At 45.9% G+C, this 21,472-nt stretch overlaps 1 protein-coding gene across 17 annotated transcripts in view; it reads right to left on the reverse strand.

Moving 5' to 3' along the window:
• The window catches only part of PPFIBP1 (PPFIA binding protein 1), a 103,103-nt gene that overhangs the window by 55,001 nt on the left and 26,630 nt on the right, over window positions 1–21,472 (reverse strand). For 16 of the 17 annotated variants that reach the window (XM_059846080.1, XM_059846078.1, XM_059846081.1 and 13 more), the window contains exon 2: window positions 18,192–18,267. The exons of the other annotated variant lie outside the window; for it this stretch is intronic. The gene's annotated coding sequence lies outside the window, so the exon portion shown is untranslated. The remainder of the gene's footprint in view (window positions 1–18,191; window positions 18,268–21,472) is intronic. 17 annotated transcript variants of the gene reach the window in all.

Below are 21,472 nucleotides of genomic sequence, written 5' to 3' on the forward strand. Positions count from 1 at the left end.
TCTCCTAAACTGAAGCCCTTTGCCAATACCTCACACTGGAGCTATGCTAACAGCCTTTGTTTAGGTAGCACAACTGGGAGTCTGAGAGTCCACATCAAGACAAGCTGCTTTAGGCAGCACACGGACTTTAACCACTATTAAAAATGGAATTCTACCTTTGACATTCCTGAAATACTCAAAGTGGGTTCAAAACACAGACTTCAAATTTTGCATTAGTTCTCAGCTTCGAAAAGGGACAAGTGGTTCATGGGCAAAACACTTAGAAAAGTGTGTTTGTTCTCCCCAGTGACTTCTGACATTTGATAACTGCAGAATGTGCTATTCCACTGCCAGCCAGAGCTGCCACAGACCCTGCAGAGCAAGGCACTGCCTGGCTGCACAACGATGGGATACCTCTTGCCCAGGCAGTGTGGCTCTGTGGGAATGCACTCCCTCATCCCCTCAGGACCATCTGGGACACAGCCTGTGCTGACTGCCCAGCTCCAGAGTCACTCATGTATGTTAGAGTGAAGAAGAGGCATGCACAGACAGGGCATTTTCCCAGCACTGCCCTTCCTACACTTTCTCTCAACTACTTCTCTTCCCCACATCTCTTCTCCAATCCCTAGGGAAAGCACAGCTCCAGGGATTCCAGTAACACTGGAGCAAGCAAAGTTTTTTATTCCTTTTTATTTTCAGCCAGGGAGCAGAGCACTGTTGATTTTGTCTTGCTTTTTCAACACCAAAGTCCCAGTGCCAAGAGATGAAGTACAAAGCTGTGTGCTCTCAGCTCCAAGAGAGGGCCTTTCTCTTCTGAATGCTGCACTGGTGAGTAGCAAGTAAACAAATCCCCAAACCCCCACTACCACTACAGTGCAGCTTTAAGGAACCATATGCTGCCCACACCATTGCTTGGCTGGGGAGCCGTGTGTCCACCCTTGTGCCAGCTTTGCTCCTCAGCACAGAAGCAATTTAGCAGCCAGGACACAGGAAACAGCTCTTCTGCTGCTCATTCCTTTCTCCTGAAAGCCTACAAATGGCTCTTAGGGGTAGAGATGTCGTCCTCTCCATCCTCCTCTTGCACAACTGACACCTCCTCACCATCTCTTGCAGAAAGGTGGTTTCAGTCTTGGGGCCCTGCAGCTTCCAGCATCACCCAAGGCAAAAAATCTCAGTGAAGCAGGGGCTGAGTTGTGCTTGGGGCTCAGAGTTCACAAGACAAAGACATCAGTGCTAGGGGAATGGAAACAATGCTGGGGTGGGTTGGAGGGCTACATGGGTAAGGATAATACACTCATGGTTGATACTGAAGGGTAGGAGGGCTTCACCAGCAAGGCAGAGGGAGGCAGCAAATCAGCAGCAAGCCAGAGCTGTGGTCTCTGCAGGAACAGAGCTTTAAACACTACTGGGCCGAGCCCTACACTCTCCTCTTTCTCCTGCAGCAGGAAGAGGAAAGAAACTGGGGGGGGGGGGGGGGGGGGGGAAAGGCCGGAAAAGAAGAAAGTGTCTTCTTTCTGCTGCTTCCCCTCTAAGAGAGAAAGGTCTAGGGATGGAAGGGAGCAGCCACTCTCCATCCCATGGTCAGGCATCTGGGCATATGTAGGAGGGGGCAATATCCCACCCCTCACCCCATCAGTAAGATGAGCAGAAAGTGCTGGCTTTGCAGCTGAAGAAGATGCAGTCCATGAGATGAAGAAAAATCTTAGCACTCAGAAAATTAAGGCATGCTTGCATCAAGAGACGTCTGATACCCAGCTGGAGCAGAACTGTAGCTGCTGAAAACCTACATGGACTTCTCTGGGATAATAAGGTACTGAGACTGGAGTTATTTACTACAGGCATTCTAAGGGTGAAACAGATTTTTTTTTATTATATAGAACAATGAAAAATGCCTGTTTCTTTAGATACAACAATAAACTGTGGTTTATTACTGACCTTACCAACAGTGGGCTGCCTTTAGCAGCAGGGCTGTAACACATTAAAATGGAGAAGAAGATTACTTGTAGGAGCAGTTTACAACAAAATTTACAGCCCAATTGCAGCAGTTCAGTGTGAATACACCTATAAATCACCTGGTTTGGGTATCCAGAGCAGTCTAATTGAAGTAAGGGGCTCCAAAATTTTCTTTGTAGGCACAGGATCAGCAATAGATGGGTTAGCACACAGCACAAGTGGGGCCACGATCCAAGTCAACAGGTCTGAAGCAAACTTAGGTGTGGCTACATCCCATGACAACAACAATAATGTAGAAATACCATCACATGCAAGAGCTGAACTGCCCCTCTCCATTATTAAATATCTGCCACATGTTTAAGCCAGTCAGGTTTACAGACTCTTCTGGAAAGCCAGTTTTATTCCTCAAACTCTCTCAAAACTCCAGGTCTTCCAGAGGAGTCATTCCAGCAGGATATTAGTTTTCATAAAGAAAGAACAGCATTATTGAGGCACATGGTTGCTGAAGAAAGTTTTGTGATCTGTGAATATCCTGAAAGTTTGAACACAGAAAGCCCTTATTTAACATGAAATATAGTAAGGCATAGAAGGGAAGGAAGGCATGGGGAAGCAAGATCACCTGACTTTTTTAAAGGCTGTAATAGAGAAAAAAATCCTGACTGTTCAACTGTTTCCATTCCCTTGACCTACAGATCTAATTAAAATAAACCTTCAAAAACAATATTAAAAATTAATAATATTTTAAGATGTTTTTATTAAAACACTGAATAAATTCAAAGATGTTTTTATGACATAGAAAGACCAAAAGAAATCTCACTGTTGTTTCAAAGTTGTATTGTGACAAAGTGGCTCTTGTGTAACTTCATATTTTTCTAACTTTCAACAGTTTCACTGTAAGAAATGATAGCAAGAATGGAACAATACATCCAGGATTAAAAGCTCCTAAGCCCATTATTTATACACATCTAATTAGCTCCTCCTGCACATATACACAGACATCCCGCCTTGAGCACTGGGAACTGCTAATATAATTCCTACAATTAAAAACTTCAATGCCAAAATCCTCCTCCAGCACAGCTGGGCATGTTTGTACAGGAGTGGATGCCCAACCCTAAAACAAAGCTCAGCTCCAAGATCTGAACTCTCCCAAAGTTCAAGGTATTTATTAGAAACCTGTAATCCAGCACCACAGACCAACTTGGACTCCAGTAGAGCAACCAATGCAAATCAGAAGTTTGTGGAGTTTACACATTGTGGTTTTGTTCAGCCATACCAGAGACCTCTGCTGATCATGGGATAACAGTGCTGAACAAGTCTCACTCAGTAACAGTTTTGCGTTGGTTTCCCCCTCAGGGACCATGTTAACTTTTGCTGTGTCAGGGACACTGACAGTGCAGACAGATGGGTGAAGGAGAACTCACCTGCCACCATGTGAAAGCAAAACTAGCACAGAATAGTTCAAGGCCAACATTCATAAAGGCTTGCATGCATTAATGACCCTCAGTATTTCCATACAAATCTTCCTCTGAATATATAATCTCAAGATAAAGCTTCAAAAACCTTGAGGGATCAGATACACTTATAATGTTACACTTCTTTGAAGTACTTTTCCCTTTGTATTTTGACCACACTTCAAAGTTTTCCTACTTACATACAAATTAAATTAGACATCTGATGCTAAAAGAAGCAGACACTGAAAGTGTTTCACACTTTCCCAACCTTTGGGGGTGGTGGGGCAAGACTCAGTCCCATAGAAAGAAAGGTATATATTAACCATAGGCTGATTCTCACTATACCAGCTGGCCAAGGAGGAGTTCTTCATGTATCAAAGGTCTAACAGAACCAGGGTACGCCTCCAGCTCCTACCTGTGGCTGAAGAACCTGGTCCCAAAGAACAACACAAGTTTAACCTGTAGGACTCAAACTGACTTGCTGCCATCAAGTGGCAATTTGTGATTAATAGAAGTGCCCAGTGCATGAAGGCAACAGGAAGGAGGAGGCTGGCAAAGCCCTTAAATGTTTTAATTGGAGTGAGCTGATAATCTTCAATGGTTTTCTTAAGAGGCAAAGGGAAAAACTCATCCCAACTCCCAAACACTTGTTGCCACGGAAACTGATAGGGGGTGGCTGGCAAGATGCACCAGGTTTTGTGCTTCCATCGAAGACCTTTTTGGAACCATTGATATAAAAGAATGATCCTAGAACTGTGGCTACTACCATGCCAAAAAAACTCCACAGGAAACAAACCAACCAGAAGAATGCAAAACCCCACCCCAAAGTATTTATTGCACTGTGCTAGAGATGACTGCTGGGGATATTTCTCCTCAGAGACACCTTTAGCTCGCAGGCAGTTGCAGCCATGCACTCGGAATGGGCCCATGCGAAGTAGGAACTCAGTTTACCTCTAGTGAAAAAAGTTCAGGCGATGGTGAAGAGAAAGAGAGCGAGTTCTGCCGGAAAGTTAAACTCAGAGTTTATTCCAGGGTGATACAGTTCTGAATCTCGGTAACTACTCCAACAGACAAGGACCACATGGCTTCAACGCCTTTTAAGTTCACCGGGAGCTGGGAGGGAGAGGATAGGTGAGAGACCAACCAGGTGGGAGGGGGAGGGTCTCAGGGGACAATGACACCTGGACAGGCCAATGACTCCAGGTCTGAGAAGCATCTTTTGAACTTCTGCCAATCACACGATGCCCTAGCTGGAATGTGGAACTTGACAGACAGCAATTAGGAAGAGGGCAGGGGGGAAACAAGGAGGAAGTAGAGCTTCACACCACAACACCAAAGAACAGAAGTACACAAATCATTGCATTTTCTCATAATGAACTAGCAGCTTCCTCAGCAGCCACATGAACATCTGGGCCAAATCCTTTGCGGTATATGAGGAGACAATGGAATTACCTGGAGACAATCCTGCATGTTCTCAAGCACGAAATCAGTTTTAAAATGTTGGTTCTTGCTTCATATATAACAGATCTATACAAATAACTATTTAAAACTATTGCCTCCTGAGCTTCCTGTTTTGGGGCTGAGTATTTTTCCATGTGTTTACAGAGCCATCACTGGAGGGACGGTTTCAGGGACATTACATTTAGCTCTCAAGGATTAAAGATGTTTTTCCCTGGCTAAAGTTAGGAAGCGATCCTTCCTTAGAGGAGGATCTTTAACTCTGCTGAACATAAAAAACCACTGAGGCAAGTCTAGTTTGGGCTTGCAGAAGATACAGGTGATGCCAAGGCCTCAGCCATGATTATCCCGCTGCTTGAAATGGGAAAAGTAAATCCAAAACTGGCACGAATGTTTCCTTACATTCGAACTACAGTTTCATCCCTGTTTAGGAAAAGAAACATCACTTATTTCAGGGTGTAATTGTCACACATCTTCACACAGGGCTTGTGTAAGTACAGCTCTTCTCAGGGACAGCTCAACATTTATTTGCCACTCGGTGGAAACAGGCTGCAGCAGGGGCATTTTGGCAGCTCTGCATGGCTGACACTTCAGTCATTGGACAGAAATGGGGACAGCTCTACATCACAAGCACATTGAACTGCTCACAGAAAAATCCATTGCTGCACCCACCCCTCCAGTTGTGCTACAAAACCCCTTCAGTTACCACCCTCCTTACAGTACAAAACTGCCACTTTCCTACATGGATTCATCCACTTCAAGATTTTGCTGGTAAGACACAGCAAAACCACACACCATGGTGGTTTACCTCAGAGAGGTTCAGGTCTTGTTGATAAACTGTTATTCTTGCAAATTAATTCCTATCACAGAATCAGAGAATGGTTTGGGCTGGAAGGGATGTTAAAGATCACCTTGTTCCACCCCCCTGCCATGGGCAGGGACATCTACCACTATCTCAGGTTGCTCAGAACCCCATCCAGCCTGGCCTTGGACACTGCCAGGGATGGGGCAGCCACAGCTGCTCTGGGCACCTTGTGCCAGGGTTTCCCCCACCCTCACAGGGCAGAATTTCTGCCCAATATGCAATCTAAACTCGCTCTCTGTCAGTGTGAAGCCACTGCCCCCCTGTCCTGTCACTCCAGGCCCTTGTCAAGTGTCTCTCCATTTTTCCTGTGGGCTCCCTGCAGGCACTGCAAGGCCACAATGAGGTCACCCCAAAGCCCTCTCCTCTCCAGGCTGAACAATCCCAATCCCTCAGCCTTTCCTCCGAGCAGAGCTGCTCCATCCCTTTGATCCCCTTGGTGTCCCTGCTCTGGCCTGGCTCCAGCAGCTCTCTGTCCTTCCTGTGCTGGGCCCAGGGCTGGATGCAGCCCTGCAGGGGGATCAGCAGGGAGGGGCAGAGGGGCAGAATCCCCCCTGCCCTGATGCCCTGGGTGCAGCCCAGGATGCATCCCTTAACATGAGTGTGCTCCCTTCTGGTGCACTACAGCTTTGGAAGTACTGAAATACCTTAGAAATCCTGCACTACTGAAATGTTATCTAGTGTGTTTCAGACAATGATCTCTTCTCTCTGGTGACCAAGGATGGGACCTGAGGGAGTAGTACAGACCTGTGTCAGGAAGTTTAGACTGGGGCTTTTATAAGCACACAAAGAAAAGGAAGGGAAAAAAATGTCAGAACAGGTATCTCTGTGTGGTAACAAGCAGAGATCTCTGGCAGAGGAAGTATCTAAGTCATGCTGTTGGATTTTGGGACTTGTTTTTTGCCCTTTATTAAAACTTTTGGCAGTTCTAAGTTTCTGTTCCCTGCAAAAATCTCAATGATCATAAATGCATTTAGGCCTCTCCTAGTATTTTAATGAAATATCAGCTCCTGCTCCTCTACTTGACTTGCAGGCGAAATCTGCCATTTTAAGGAGATAATCGTAAGCAGCTTTCTGAGAAATGTCAAGAATTATAAATTGCCATTTCAGTGCTCTGGTTTGGAGTGGATTTTTTTTCCCCTCTTCCCTAATATTCTATTTAAATTGTCATTAAAAAGAAAACGGAGCGTTGCCCAAGATGTAGCAGCATGATGTGCAGTATTTTACAGATTGCAAGATCTTAATCCATATTTTCAGCTAATAAAAAACATAGGAGTTTTCCAAAAAGTAGGAGTTTAATTCCCTGTTGCATTATTGTGTCTAAAAAATCAAGACTTAGGAAAGCAACATGAACAAAACAATTACTTCCATGGCATCCTGTTTTTCTAAACTAAGTCTCAGTATCCATGAAACAAGAGCTGATGTCCAGTCACACTCATAACCATCAATGAGGAGTGGAAGGAAGAGATTTAGCACAAGTGTGCACTTGGCAGGGAAGAAAATAGTGTGAGTAAGGTACCTGGGATGTCTCCAAAGGCAGCCTGCTTGAGTACACAGGTAATGAAGCCAACCTGATCTGACCATGCACCTGAAGGCTTGAGGAGGAGACATTCACCACCGGCCTCACAGTGAGTGACCAGTGACTTGTGACCAGAGGGCAGAGCTCCGGCTTCCTGGGCTGCCCAGGGAGCTTGCAGGGGGAAGGAAGAAAACCAACAGATCATGGGATAGAGGAATTCTTCAGGCCTGAAACCAATACTGAGAAGCCAGAACATGGCCAGACAGCTGCAATACTCCTTCCTGCCAGAGGCAACAATTCCACATGGTTACTGGTGAGTTCTCATGCCACAGGCACTCCTCAGGCTATACTCAGCAGTGGTTCTGGCAGCTGAGATCACCTGCTCTGGACTCACACAGCACCTCAACCTGTGGTAACCCTGCCCAAGATGCTCTCCTGGTACTGCAGCACTGTGGGCCAAGGCAGGAAACTTCCATCTTAGTCAACAATTTTTAACTTGTACATAGCAGTCTGCCAATAATATGCCGTAAAACAGCCATTATTTTCCCAACTCCAGCTGCCAAACTCAAGAGAGTTAACCTGACTGAAGACAGACATGAAGGTGAAGTAAACAGCTTAGCTAAACCAGTCACCCTGAAGGGCTTAGGTTAAAAGTTGCTCATCTGAGTTGGGACTCCTGTTACTCTGGTCTTCAAGGCTATTTTAAAGGGTGAGCCTACCCAGGTAGAGCACACATTCAACTTAGGGTAAAATTCTTATCAGTGGGAATGTCTCACTTGTGGGAACTTTGCACCAGTGAGGAAAAAAGACAGCACTCCATGTAGCAACAGCATCCAGGAATCTGAAGCATGGCTCCACACTGCTGCTAAAGCCAAGCTCAGTGCAAGTGGATATTCAGCTTGTGCCTAAGCAATTTTTATCTCATAAACAATCAATGCTATACCCCTCTGCAGATTTCAAAACACTCATTTCAAATCCTTTACAACTGGCCACGGTACGGGGGAGAGAAGAGTCAACTGATTTCTCACTGACACTAGAATTGTAGTAGCATTCTTCTGAAGTCAGAAAATACCAAGTAACAACAGAAAAAGAGGAACACACCCTGCATGCATATCAGAACACACAGGGCACCACAAGTACGTCAGTGGTATCTCTGCATCAGCAGCTTGTTCCCTGGAAACTTCTTGTCCAAGAACTGTGACCCAGCCTGGTGCTCCTTTGCTTGCAAGATCTGACAAGATCCCAAGATGCTGGTGTGGCTGTGGGCCAGCAACCTGGTGCTCCAAACAGCCACATGCAAATGTCTACTGAGGGTAACATGACCACACATGTTCCCTCTCCTGCTGTAATGCCAGCAAGGCTCCAAACTCCTCCTGGATAACACAGGAGATAACGCAGCCATATCCCAGTGCTCCCTGGCACAGATCACGGCATTTGCTAGGGCTGTCACAACACTCTGTGAATTATACACAGCACACACCCTTAACAGCACACACCTCAGAGCTGTCTCCATGTTCTGTGGCAGCAGAGATTAACACATGTTGACAACGGATCAGATAGGGGAAGCATTAGAGGAGACAGACGCAGCCCATTACTGCTGTTTGTTGTGTACCTACACGGTTTCTCGCTGTCAGAACTGACTGCACTCTTAGTTTCTCCTGATGTAGCAATGCTGTTGGGCTTCCCTTTCCCATCCTCTCAACAGGCAGCTATTTCAGTTGCTCAAAGCAGTCCTGCCCCTACCTTTAGTGAGAGGGGTATAAGCACTGGCTGACAATGTCCTCCTAACAGGAAAACAAACACACCTTAACATTGCACCCAGGCACCAGGAACCCCTTGGCATCAGGCATCTGATCCAGGTGCACGCTTGCAGGAGCCATCCGGAGGACACAATACCATGTTCATGCTGGACTGTGCACATCACTCCTCCCAATTCCCTGCCCAGAGCACTGCAGCACAGCTGGCAGAGATTTTGTGAATGGCAGCACAGCTGCAAAGAAGGTCCCTAAGGGAAATTATGAGATAGGCTACAGAGGAGTGGGAACATTCAAGTGTAGCTACTCTGGACACTCACAGGATACAAAGGTGTTAACTTTATACATGACACACTCCTTGATCAAAAAACATGAGAAGAGAAAGCTTCATTCAGATCTCATAGCAGCCTTCCAATATCTGAAGGGGGCCTACAAGGAAGCTGGAGAGGGAGTCTTCATTAGGAGCTGGAGTGACAGATAAGGCGGAATGGCTTCACACTGAGAGAGGAGGTTTAGTTTAGATATTAATAAAAAAAATTCTTCCCTGTGAGGGTGCTGAGGCCCTGGCACAGGTTGTCCAGAGAAGCTGTGACTGCCCCATGATCCCTGGAAGTGCCCACAACCAGGCTGGACAGGGCTCTGAGCAACCCAGGATAGTGGAAGATGTCCCTCCCCATGGCAGGGAGTTGGAACTGGATAGGCTTTGACATCCTTTCAAACCCAAACCATTCTATGATTCTATAAATTCCATTAGTGCTCAAAATCTTAAAGGGAAGCAATAAAACACTAGCACATTGTTGCACTGTGAAGGACAGGGTGGGAAAGGGCAACAGTCAGGACAAGGGCAAGGGAGGAACCGTGGAAATCTCTGCTGAGGTCTTGGAGCACAATGCAACCAAATCCACAAAGAGGCTCCTGCAAGCACTTGCAAGCTGCCAATTTGCTCTGTTGCCAGACTATTCTGGGGCTGAAACATTGACAGTCAACAAAGCTCTTCCTCAGACAGTGATGCAGCATTCCCACCTATCAGAGCTTCATCTCCTGTTGGGAGCTGGGAACAGATACAAGGACACCAAGCTGCCGTAAGCTCAGTTTTGGTATTCCTGGAAATGCTGCAGCACCCGATGGGATGCACCACACTATGTTTCTGTCCTCACAGGAACAGAGAGCTGTTCACTGCCCAGATGGCAGAACCAGGATGGCTGCTTTACTACTGCCATCCCCCAGTGTCCCTCAGGCACAGTGACACTGAGGGCATGTCAAGCCTTGGCCACTTGGCACATCCAGCCAAGCAGGCAAACCAGCCAAAACACCCCTGGCACTGAGCCCTGGGAGTGGAGCCAGGAATGGTTGCCCAGTCCCACAGCAGAGTTGAACTTTCCAAATATTTTGAACAGCTCCTTATCAGCAAAGCAGCTTTGCACCAGCTCAGCATTTCACAGTGTTTATAATCTGGTCCCCTTAAATTGGATTGACAGCCAAGCAGAACCACAGCCTGAAATAGCGACAGTCTCTCTGTCGGCACAGGAGCTTTTCAGCAAGACCCACCCAGCCTGAGATCAGCAACTTGCACAAGCCCACATTTGATGTCAAGCATGTTTTTAATGCCACTGAAGTCAATGCTGCTGAGAACATGCTTTACACCGGATTCCTGTTTGACCAAGTGACCAAAAGAGGACCTCAAAACACAGATCTTGGCAGCTTTGTGCAATCTGTGGGTGCTATCAGTAATAAATAGCAGCCCTCTCCTCACCGCAACGGACTTCAGACCATCTGCCAGACATGGCCTCTGCCACAAACACAACAGGAGCAAATATTCACAAAGATCTCAATCAGTGTTGTGACAATCTGCCTTCCTTCTCCACTTAGAGGCACCACCAGAGCACAGCTCTGGGTGGGGGTGTGTGTGTGTGTGTTTGGGACCATGGGAAACAGTGAAGTTCCAAAACTCACACCAAGTCTGCAACAAAGACGCGTTTACTTCCAATATGGACCTTGCAACACATCACTCTAGTTCAGTGTGACACCACCATCACATAGAAAGGTAACTTCCTTACCAAGATATTTCAAAGCAGAATTTACTTAGGGTTACACAGAGCCACTGTTACTGCATGCAAAACACAAACCAAAAATCACTCAGTGAATCAGGGCAAACAAGTGCAGGTGTGTTGCACTGAGGGAGTTCACAGGGTGGGAGACCAGGCTGTGTCTGGGAAATGCAATGAGTCACAGAAAGCCTCTACTGAACTAAGTTCACCCATCTGCCCAGCACTCAGCATCTGAGCTAAAAGTTAACAGCCTATGCCCCTCATGGTGTAGAGAAAACAAGCACTGGCCACTGAGTCATCACCCCATGGGGACATCCTGCAGTATTACCACCCTTAGTGTATTAGGGACTGACTTTATTAGCCACTGATGCTTATATGACTATTGGTTCTGCTGCTGTTACTTAAGAACAGTTGCTAAGGGCATGAGAAATGTCTGGAGCACCTTCAGGTGTCAGATTGGAAGGTGCTCCAGACATTAGAGATCTTGGATGATGCCCACCTGTCACAGCAAAGATGATTCCACTCCCAAATTCTCATCTTGTCCCAGCCAGTGCTGCCCACTGTAGGTCTCAGAGGAACAACTTCATCTCCCTCAAACAGAGTGTTGGAGGGCATGAACCTAAATCCCTACCTGCTTAATGTACCTCCAGTTGGTGGGCAGTGACATTCTTAGGGTGTGGAAAGAAGGGTGTTTCCCAACTACTCCATTACACACCTCAGAACAGGTGTACCACAGGAGGATCAGGCCTTTGGAATATGGCAATTGTTGTGTCATCCTAGGGAAACAATCAAAATTCTCCGGCCTTACCATTACACTAAACACTAGATGATTCACCCGAATTTGCTCTCCCCTCATGAGGTAAGGCTATTTCCTACTTTCTTCCAGTAACTCAGATTAGTCTATGTCCTATTTTTGGTTTCTAAATTAAGAATATTGCTCATTACCAGATTATATGGCATTTATTCTGAGGAGCAAGAGATATTGATGCAGCTAAAAATTCAATATAAACACCCTGTGGATGTAAGCCATGACATTTATATACTGGATTAATAAGCGTAAGAGGAATTTCTGATGTAGGGCACATGACCCTTCCTTCATTTCAAAAGCAATTATTTTAATACCATTATTTCAAAGTGTGATGTGTCCTTGGAAACACTAGCAGACAGCTAGCTTTAACAAAAAAGCTTCCAAATCCTGGAAGGACAATTTCAGGTGCATCTCCGGTTTTCAGATAAGAACATCTGGAACAAGTGTATGGGCTGGCCAGCAGATAAGCAGGCTGAGACAAACACTAATTTAATGCAGAGTGGGTCTGAGCCTCCCCTAGAAAGAGGGGAAAGACTGGACACAGAGTTTCTGCTCCAGCCCATCTCCAGCTGCATCCAGTCCCTCTCTCACTTCTGTCACTGCCAGGTTTCTGGAGTACTCTCACTGCTCGGAGTGGCCCTTGCCTTACACACCTTGTCACCTACCCCTTGATATTTTCCAGATACCTCAGCCTGGAAGCCACTTCCTTGCTCATTTTAGAGGGCCAGCTTACAGCTGGAATGCCCCAGAGAACACAGCGAGGCTCCCTAGTTATCACTTGTCAGACTTGGGCCACACCACCTCAGCCTTTCAAACACAGGAGAAATGGGGTGCTCGCCAATTTGCAGTGAGGAGAGCTGAGAAATGACAACAGCTGGTTTTCCACTGAAGACCTTAGTGCTTTCTGACAGTGGTTTGATGGCCCAGGAGGGGAGGAAAAAAAAGCAGCCCCATCCAACCGCCCCTGGCCAATCACCTTCCAGCCAGTTGGTTCCCTCCTCTTAACTTCAAATACCTAAGGAACATCCAGAGATCCTAAAAGATCTCAACAAATTCCTTGGGTATCAGCATGATTCGGGCAATTTGCCCTGGGCACACTCTTGGAGGCACTCACCACTTTTGGATGCAATACCTCAAAAAAATTACAGAACACAAAATTAAAACAAACACAACAGAACAACCCCAGGTGCACATGCAGCTCCCCACATGCTGAGCTGCTGACATTTTTCCTAAGCAGCTGAAATCAAAATCTAGTGAAAGAAGCTACCAGATGACAAAGGAGAGACACCAAGACCCCACCACAAGTACTCACATCCTGCAAGCAAGGCATGAAAGCCTTCACCAGTTGCTCTGCACTCACTGCTGCAAAGTCCAGGTCCCAATTCAGCCCTGAGGGCTTCCCAAGTCCAATGAAAGAAAAACATCCAGATTCATGAAAAGCCACATTCAGATCCTTAAAAAGTCAGCAGACAAGTAATCAGCAATTTGGGTGTCATGAGAAGCAGAGGATGAAACCAGAGCCCTGGGAGCACAGAGTGGTTCAGGACAGCTCTGCCCAGCACAGGGAAGGAGCATGCACAAATAAGGTATCAGCTATATAAGAAAGTCAAAGAAAGATGAAAATAAAAATACTGGCTGTGATACCTTGGTGCTGCCGTCCATCACTGAAGGTCTCATCTAAGGCATCAGGATATCTGTCCCACCCATCAGAAACAGAAAACTAAATGTAATCTTGGAACTAAATCTTGAGCCCCTAAAAAAGTCTCTGCAAAGTTTTGCATCCTCAAAAACAGCACATGGCTGGAGACAGCTGCTTTCTCCACTGCCTTCACTAGCATGGCATGCCCAGAATAAAGCTGTGTTAAGCCAAGCAAGGCTTTTTGCCTGAAAGTTTATAAAGCAAGCCAGTCAGAAGGTGGTCAGGGAACCTCTGAAAGCCTGCAGAGAAGCTGCCATGAGATTTTCCTAAGAAGATGAAGGAATTCTCCATGTGATTTCCATGCTCCTCCGCACCTAGCACATTATCCATTCTCCCCAAGAGGACTAAACTGCCCTAACACTCTCCAGTGCTCCAAAGCATCTTTGTAAAAAGCCAGAATTCTTGAAAAAAACATTTAACTAACTTCTACCAAGTAGGCAACAAAAGAGTTACTATGACTTCCTCTGTAAGAGTGGCTAATTCCAGTTTACTGCCTACAGCATTCACCTTTTCTACATGCCATGCAATGCATTTGGGAATTAAGCAGCTGTAAATCAGGGCCTATAGCCTAGTGCAGTTGTATTAAATTATTTCTGCAAATTACATCATTCCAGACATAACTCTGAGCCAACAACTTCCACTACAGTCCCTGGGAGGGAAAAAAAAATCTTAGCATGGCATGTGGTGGATGAAACAAGAAAGATCAGCTTCTATGTATTGACACAGTTTCCATTTTGAGGCTCACTTCTCCCATCTAATCTCAGATGGAAAACAAGATGGGGAAAAAATATTCCCAAATAATACAGAAAATATCTCCCCTGCCTCTGGTTTGAGAGGAAAGAGGAGGGAGGACGCAGAGAGATCCCCCAGACAGCAGTGAGTGACACCCCACAAACCTAATGCCATTAACATGCTGCTTCACCTTTATAAAACTTCCAACAATTCCTCACACACCTCCAACCACTCACTGAGAAGGGACAACCACATCAGTCAGTGAGATAACTTATTGAGAGACACAAAACACACCATCAAAAAACACCACCAGAAAATGCACTTAAGTAAGCAATGAAGAAGGCTAGGAAAGATCATTACACTTCCCTTTGTGTCAATCTCAATCAAACCTTCTTTTGCTCTAGTAGAAGTCAGGAAGGTGGGAACTCAAATTGACCTTGTTTCTCTTTCCATGGCCTAAGCTCACTTGACTTCTTGTTCACTTTGCCCGTCTGCCGAACACAGGAAATGATAATGAGAGTTCAATGTTACAGGAATTATTCAATCCGTAGCCACAGAGTTCTTTGAAGATGCAAAGTGCCAAGCATTATTACTAGATGAAGAAATGATGTATTTTCTCCCCCAAGCTATACAGAGGAAGAAAAAAGCCATGCAAACAGCCAACTGTATTCCTAATGAGATGCAAAACTCAAAAAGTGGGGCATCTTAAAACAGACAATCTTTTTCCAGTTCACAAAGATTATTCCCAATAAATAAGCCTCAGAGGATTATATATGCAAGCAAAGAAACTTAGCTTTTGACAAGATTTCTGCAGAACAAAATAAGCTTGTCTAAATAAACAGGGAAAATGTACATTTCCGGTCTTAAAGAGAGCAAAAAGAGTTTTTCAAAGAATAAGGGAAGAACTGAAATCACGTTTGCAAGCTTTGTGAGGGATAAATTTATGCTTTCTGAATATAAAGCAATTTGCAGGACTGCGAAAGTCAATAAAATAAGAAGAACCGGATGGGAGGGAGGCAGGAAAATGCCGCGTGCAGCAGAGGAGTCACATGCTGGACAAACAGGGCAGGCTGCTCAGTGTTTACAGATACATACATCCCTCCCTCTCTGCAGAGATTCAAGCGTATTACAGAGCCACCATCAGAACTGTGGGTGAGCAGAACTTTAAGTTACAGTAAGGTTACTCAAACCACATCACAAAGTGTGAGGAGCAAAAGCACAATAAAATACTTCTTTTCTACAAGCAGCAATATTTCCTCTCAAAAGAAGGGGAAGAAAAAGACACCAGAAAAATCCCATCACAGCCTGCCTGTGGACCCTCCCCTGCCCCAACCATGTGCAGTGCTGCACCTCCCATAAACACGCAGAGCAGCCACAGGCTCTGGGGAAATGCTTTAAATTATTACTATTTTGAGTACAATTTAGTTTAGCACAACCATTAAAAGCCCAAGAAAAGCTGTGAGTGGCCTGGGCCCTGCAGGACAAGCCATCAAGTGCCAATAAATGGAATACATAGAAGTAGCCCTGTGCTTCTTTCTCTCCTGTATTCAATGTGACATTGAGGGCAGAAAACCCAACAAATACTGATTTTGCCTCTTGCACACAGGCACTGTAAGAGAGTGGACTGGATATAATTTCAGTGCTGCATGTGGTGCTCTGTCTCAGCTTTAGACACAAAAAATCTGCTGCCACTGAGCACAGATGCAACTCAGAGCTGGTAGAGGAAGGTGAAGACACACCTGCAAACCTGCAGGGTTTTGCTAGGAAGGAGCAGGAGCTGGAGGAAGTATGACTGACTCTGGCTATACGGACTTAGCCAGGTTTTGTGTCTTCATGGCACCACACTGAAGCAGATGTTTCTGCTAAGGCTTATTTTAAAAGCCTTATTTAGCTTTTGTGGATTATTTATACATGGCCTTACTGCAGGGCAAGGCTGAACTGGCAGTAGTATGTTTAACATGCAGCTAGCCAAGGAGGGAAGATGGAAATCCATGCTTTTATGGATAAATAGAGGTCATGGACAGAGGCACTGAAACTCCACTCTGAACACTTTGGTATACTCTGTGTGGTGACACTGGAGGTCAGACATCTGTGCTGAACTTGTGGTAACCCAGCAAAGAAGCCCATGTTCCTCTCCATTTGGGAGAAGCAGCCAGCAGCCCCAAACACAGACCCCCTGCCCCTGTCAGCGCTGAGTCAGGAACGGGAATTTCCTGCCACCTCGTTAGGAGAGGCTCTCATTTATCTGTTTAATGGGGAAAGCAGGCAGCAGCTGGAGAAATCAGGCTTTTCAGACTGATTCCTGAGGGCAACAGGTCTGACTCCTCCAAATACCAGAAACTGCCAGTCCTGGAGCCACAGAAACGGAGAAGGGAGGACTGAGCACCTGCTACTACAGTCCTGGATGGACACAGACACACACACTCCCTCCTAGGGAGCAGCAGCACCAGAGACAGGGAAAACCAGGCAGATTTATGTCCCAGGCCTTCTGCTGCTCCTGGGCATGGGGAATCAGCACATCATCCAGGGAGCAAGGAGGGAGAGACTTCCAGCAAAGGCAAGACATTTGCACAGTGATGCCAGCAGATTGAAGTCTCCAAACACACATCCAGCAGAAGGTGGCTGCTAGCCAGCATCAGACTTTTAACCATGTTTTTACAGCCATGATGGATGCAAATCCAGCTGGAGTGTAATCCCACCAAACCTGAAAGTGGTGATAAAACTGAACAAATGTGACCAGGATGGGAGACAATAGGTGACAACCACTTCCAGCCCCAGCAGACCTCTGATTAAAAACCCTAATAAAATATAAATAAATAAAAGCTTTTGGCAGTGGAGTTCAGTGCTTCTGACAAGGAGCAACAACATCCACTTCTTTCCAAGTCTGGTGCAAGACCTTGGGCAGCTGTGAATCCCAGAGAGAGAGATGCACAGTGATTTAGTGTGGGAAGGGTTGGAGAGCCACGAAGAAGCACTCCAAGGGCTATGGAGAGGGTAAGGGAGTAAAATATGGGAAATGGTATTTTAAATGAGACACCAGTCCTCACATCCTGTAGGACTGGGAGCCCAGCTGTGGAGTCATGGGATGAGCACATCCCAGCCAAGGGGTGCAGGGATCAAGGGCTCGCTCAGCAATCTGACCCAGCTCTCCAGCTGGAATTTAAGAAGCTAAATCATACCATACTATCCAAAACAAAGTAGATGAGGGAAAACCATTCCCAAAATAAGACTGCCAGCTCTGACATGCACTAGGCTACTTGGATCAAATCAGTCTAGACTAAATGCAAAATGCTGCTCATTGAAGCCAACAGAACTGGGACATTTCCAAAGGATCTCACAACACATACTCTGTTTTGCTGAATGCATTTTCTCATAAACTTGCTCCAGTAATCTGAAAGCCCTTGGCAGTTTCTCTGCACATTGCCATAGGCCTGAGGAGTCAGACTCACTGCACATGCACAGCTGCATCACTCAGTCACAGCATGTCCAGGGGGATCTTGTGCTGGAGCCGAACCCTCCAAACTGGGGTGCGCTGGCACTGCTTGAAGCCTTCACATTCCACAGAACAGCTCATTTCAGTTTTGCTTCTTGGATAATCCAAATATACTTCACTACTCTGCCACAGTCCACACGATAACCCTAAATCTACTGTCATTAAACACAGTTTCCACATTTCTCTGACACTAAACAACAGCTTAGACTGTGTTAAGTAAGGACCATCCTCTAAAAGATGCAAAACCAATGGATATCTACCAGAAGCAGACTGACATTCTTCTACAACTCTTACTGGAAATCCTATACAGCTTTATTTTAATGATATTAGAAATGAAAGCCCAAAGATGCTGTTGTGTAAGATACCAAAAAGCAAAAAAAAGCAGCAGATAGTAGATAATAGACATCAGCAATGCAGTGGGTTTAGATTACTCACTCAGAGGAACAGACTTAGTGTTGATCTCCACTGTCACTCTTGAGCAAGTACCACTGATCCATATAAACATCCAACCCTGAGAAAAAGAGAAATAGAGATTTTGATTAATCACTCAAAGCCTGAGATGACTTAACAGTGATATCTTGTAAAAGTTTTTTTATCAAGTGACACAGGATACAGGAAGCACTGTGGATGATGTGCACAACAGCATTTAAAAAAAGCTAATACCAAGAGATTAAAGGATGACAACTGATGTACAAAAAGGAAATTAGCTTGTTAATTCCAAATAATTCCCAGCAACATTATTTCTCAGTATCTCTACATTACACAGTTGGCCTGTGCCTGCCCTTGACCTTCCCAGCTGATCACACACTTATAGCACAAAACAAAGGTGAATAATACCTGGCAAGGCTTCTTTCTCACTACTGTGAACGAAACAAACCCCAAACAAGCACCCAGTGTTGCTGAACATTTGAAAATCAGGGTGTGAAGTAAAGCCAGTGGAAGTCAGAGCAGCCCATAGCACTGGACCAAACCCATAACTCACTCCCAACAACTATTCCTGAGTCTCTTTACTGTGACTATTTTGGTAAATCAAAGATGTTCTCTGTTCCTGTGGTTTGACAGGAAGTTTTAGTCTTGGCTACTCCCATCTACAGACTGTGAACAGGAGTTATTTTGTATGGGGAATCTGACAGGAGAATATGTTACAGGAGAAGGTTCTGGGTAGGCTTTGAATCTGAAATGCAAAAGGGAAGTCTGGGGAATAAAACTTCATGCTAATAACTAAAAACTTCCAAACCTATGCAGTTACATGAGCTCCCATTAGAAGAGGCTTAAGAATAAGTGACTCAAATATAAATGCTCAGTGAAATATGGTTGGTAGAAGGATGGAAACAACCAGGAACACCCCAGTGTACCCCCAGCTGAGACACTTCACTGGCACACTGAGACACTGCTCTACAAAGAAAAATTATGATAAGAGCAAGAGGAGGAGTTTAAGACAAGCAAATAACATGATCAGAAAGCAAAGAATCAGCTCAAAAATGTAGGAATAAAGTAAAGGCACACTGACCAACTAGTTGTTGACTAGTGGTGACAAACTGCAAATATCCAGAGGTTATAAACTGGAAGAGAGAGAATTCAGCCCTTGTATGACTGGGAGGAAAAAAATCCCCAAACATTTTCAGGGCTGTACAGTAAAAAGCTATAATAGATGATCTCAAGGCACACAAATGATTGGGTGCTTGTTACTTCTCTGAACAGGTTTTTAGAGTAGATTGAACAAAACCACCAGGGGAAAAAAAAATTACAAAGAACTGAGCAGGACATAGGAGCCTGTGCAAGCAGACTCCGTCACAGGACTGGGGCTCCAGGCTATTGCAACAGACTAATTATGTACTGAGCCCTGTGCAACACAGGGGAAAAACATCTGCCAGATGGAAAAAGACACAAAATGTGGTAGGCGGGGCAAAAAAAATATTTGAGGTTTCTATAAAGGGCACTGCAGAATGTCATGTATGAAACTGCAAAGCCAGTGAAAAGAAGTTAGTTACAGTGTTATTTTAAGCCTGCCTAAAGTAACATGAAGGGCTGAAATGGAAAACCTATAATTAGATGGAGCTTCTCCTCTTCATTACAAATATCGGACTGGAGCTGAGGCTCCCGGATTGACAGGAGCTTTGGGATTGCTGTTGCCTGGGCTCCCAGGACATGCAGGCAGCAATTGGGCAGGGAGAAGGAGATGTGGAGCACAGCAGCCATGGGATTCTGCAGCTGCACCTTTGCTGCGTGGGACTGGCCACCTCTGCCCATCACAGCTGGCCTGGCCCTCCTGCTGCAGTCACCAGTGCTGCCCCAACTCCCTCAGTGCTCTCTGTAGCACAGGGAAGCCCCAGCAGCTGTACAGAATCAAGCTTCCTGCCAGGTCCATCTCCCACCACCACTGCAGGAGACTCACATTCCCCGCAAGGGCTATTCTCCAGACTGACTTGCTCCTCCCAGCACGGGCGGCAGCACCACAGCTATTCCCAAGCCTCTCCACCAGCACTATTTTGGTAAATCAAAGATGTTCTTTGTTACCGTGGTTTGACAGCAAGTTTAGTCATTTCCTTCTCGACACAGTCAGAGCTACACACTCAGCCCACACCTCGGGCAAGCTGTACAGCCACTGGCTGGCTGATGAGGAAGAGAACATGTCCCTGCATTCCTCAAAAGGGAACAAACTGCCTCAGACCCTGGCAACGCAAGGATTCAGGTTGTTCCCAAGGCTGCTAGGGAAGTGGGCTTCATTTCCTATTCCCCCATGTCCTTCCTTCCTCAAACTCAATTTAATTTTGACTAATGAACTTCCCATGCTGGTTTTGGCTGGGATAGAGTTAATTTTCTTCATGGCAGGTAGCATGGGCTAAATTTTGGATTTGTGCTGCAAACAGTGGGGATAACACAGAGATGGCTTAGTTCTTGCTGAGCAGGGCCTGAACAGAGCCAAGGCCTTTTCTGCCTCTCACCCCATCCCAGTGAAGGGCTAGGGGTGCAGCTGGGACTGCTGACCCCAACTGACCAAAGGGACACTCCAGACGTTATGGCATCATGCTCAGTATGTAAAGCTCGGGGAGGATGTTTGGAGTGCTGGCATTTGCCTTTTCAAGTCACTGCTACCTGTGATGGTGCCCTGCTCTTCTGGGAATGGCTAAACTGCCTGCCTGCCCATGGAAAGTGGACAATGAATTCCTTGCTTTGCTTGTGTGCATAGCTTTTGCTCTCTTTCTCCCACCCCATAAGCTTTGTCACTTCTACCCTTCCAATTTTCCCCCTGATCTCACCAGGAAAGGAGTGAGTAAGTGACTTTTTGGGGATTTGTTGCTGGTTGGGGTTAAACCCCAACACTACCCTACAGACACCCTCTAACCCTAAGCTAAAGAAATCCCTCTTGCACACCATCACCTCTGACAACCGGTTACAGAAGTATTTCCTACTGGACTGGCTGTGATGTTCATCTCAGCATTTCTCCAGCCTGAACGGGGCACAGGACACGGAGATCCAGGGGGCTTCACCCCGTGGCCTGCATTGGGATGCCAGGAAGGCTGACAGCCCCCAGGGAAAGTCCGGAGTTCAGGACAATGAGTGAAACCTGGGACTTGTTGGGAATTCTGGGAAAGGGTGGGGCTTTTCTGGTTTAACTGGAGGGGTCAATTATCATCCAAGAACAGGAGCTGAAGGAATAGCTGCTCCCATGTCACACACAGCCTGACCTGAAAGCACACTGGTGGCCGGGGGCT

This window comes from Haemorhous mexicanus, chromosome 5 (assembly GCF_027477595.1).
Source record: "Haemorhous mexicanus isolate bHaeMex1 chromosome 5, bHaeMex1.pri, whole genome shotgun sequence".
Lineage (NCBI taxonomy): Eukaryota > Metazoa > Chordata > Aves > Passeriformes > Fringillidae > Haemorhous > Haemorhous mexicanus.